General features: G+C 47.7%; 1 pseudogene; it reads left to right on the forward strand.

Moving 5' to 3' along the window:
- The first annotated feature begins 900 nt into the window (after positions 1-900).
- LOC105537064 lies at positions 901-1,845 on the forward strand (annotated as a pseudogene).
- The last annotated feature ends 421 nt before the right edge of the window (positions 1,846-2,266 follow it).

Genomic DNA, 2,266 nt, shown 5'->3' on the forward strand with positions numbered 1-2,266 from the left:
TGTGTGTGTGTGTGTGTGTGTGTGTGTGTAAAGAGAAAGAATGAATGTGTGTTTTATAAAGATTTAAAAGGACACCAAAGTTTTATTAATGCCCTAAGTATTTGGCAAAGGGAATAACTGAAGAGGCACTGACATTGTTTTACCCTGTGTTGTTCTGTATTGTTTGAATTCTGTCCTTTCTGAACAGCCTGTAGAGGTGTCAGTGTTCCCACTAAAACCAGTAAACTTGCCTCATCCAAAACCACAACAGCTGAACCCTTTGACTTCGATCAATTCTAAGTAGTTTGGTCATCTGTTTTTTCGGATTAGAAATGATAGAAGATAATTTATAATCCATATTTTGCATAGCATTGAGGATGAAAGAGATTTACATCTCTTTTTTTTAATTTTTATTTTTATTATTTACTTATTTATTTTGAGACAGAGTATCGCTCTGTCGCCCAGGCTGGAGTGCAGTGGTGCATCTCGGCTCACTGGAAGCTCCGCCCCCTGGGTTCACACCATTCTCCTGCCTCAGCCTCCTGGGTAGCTGGGACTGCAGGCGCCCGCCACCACGCCTGGCTAATTTTTTGTATGTTTTTAGTAGAGATGGGGTTTCACCATGTTAGCCAGGATGGTCTCTATGTCCTGACCTTGTGATCCGCCCACCTCGGCCTCCCAAAGTGCTGGGATTACAGACGTGAACCACCACGCCCGGCCATATCTCATTTTTTTAAAAAAGGGACTTAGGATAATGAGCTTAAGTTTTTTGAAAAATCATCTTATTCCTAACAATGGCAGATTAATGAAGCATTTCTGAACGAAATTATTTCATCATATTCTGATTAAGGAACTCTGCATTTGAGAAAGCTATAAAATTTTTATATTCTTCAATTAATACTCTACATAAAAGATTCTAAAATGGCTAACCGTACAGTGAGGGATGCGCACAGCACCCACCGCACCAACGCTCAGTATCTGGCAGAGAAGATCATTCGAACTCGAATCTATGAGTCCGAGTACTGGAAAGAGCGGTGCTTTGGACTTACGGCTGGAGCTTGTAGTCTGTAGAGCCCTGGAGTTAGGGTTTGTGGGTGGCATCTATGGTGGCAACATAAAACCAACACCCTTTCTGTGTTTAACCTTGAAAATGCTTCAAATTCAACCCGAGAAGGATATCACTGTAGAGTTTATCAAAATGAAGATTTCAAGTATATCCGCATGCTGGGGGCATTTTACATGAGGCTGACAGGCACTGCAATTGATGGCTACAAGTACTTGGAGTCTTTGTACAAAGACTATCGAAAAATCAAGAGCCAGAACCGAAATGGAGAGTTTGAATTGATGCATGTTGATGAGTTTATTGATGAACTATTGCACAGTGAGAGAGTCTGCGGTATCATTCTGCTCCGGCTGCAGAAACGCTAGGTATCAGAGGAAGCTGAGCAGCTGGAGCCTCGAGTTAGTGCTCTGGAAGAGGACATGGATGATGTGGAGTCCAGCGAAGAGGAAGAAGAGGATGATGTGAAGTTGGAAAGAGCGCCATCACCTGATCACCGCCGGAGAAGCTCCGGAGACTTGGACAAGCCCTGTCGCTCTCCCACACTGCGCTACAGAAGGGGAGTAGGAGTCGCTCTCCTAGAAGGCAGAATCGATCTCCCAAAAGGAGAAGCCCCGCCCCGCGCCGAGACAGGCATCCGAGCAAGAGTCCAAGACGTCACCGCAGCAGATCCCGCAGCAGATCGGCGGCACAGATCCCGTTCCAAGTCCCCAGGTCATCACCGTAGTCACAGACACAGGAGATACTCAAAGTCTCCCGAAAGGTCTAAGAAGAGCCACAAGAAGAGCCGGTGAGGGAATGAGTAATGGACTCAGTTTGGTTTTAGTCCACATGGCCTCCTGTGGATATGAGGGTATCTGTCTATGTGGAAGGATTAAGATCTCTCCCAGCTAGCTATAAGAATATTTTAGTTTTTTTGGCCGGGCGCGGTGACTCACGCCTGTAATCCCAGCACTTTGGGAGGCTGAGGTGGGCGGATCACAAGGTCAGGTGTTCGAGACCAGCCTGGCCAATATGGGGAAACCCCGTCTCTACTAAAAATACAAAAATTGCTCTCGAGAAGGCGTGGGGCGGGCTGTCCGGCCCGCAGGGCGGTCAAGGTGGGAACGGAACAGCCCCAGGGGACCCCTTGAGGCGGCGAGGGCGCTAGGCTGGAGGCTCGCGGCGCCATGGCTCACGTCGGCTCCCGCAAGCGCTCGAGGAGTCGCAGCCGGTCCCGGGGACGGG

Source organism: Mandrillus leucophaeus, unplaced genomic scaffold (genome assembly GCF_000951045.1).
Source record: "Mandrillus leucophaeus isolate KB7577 unplaced genomic scaffold, Mleu.le_1.0 Scaffold1018, whole genome shotgun sequence".
NCBI classification, from domain to species: domain Eukaryota; kingdom Metazoa; phylum Chordata; class Mammalia; order Primates; family Cercopithecidae; genus Mandrillus; species Mandrillus leucophaeus.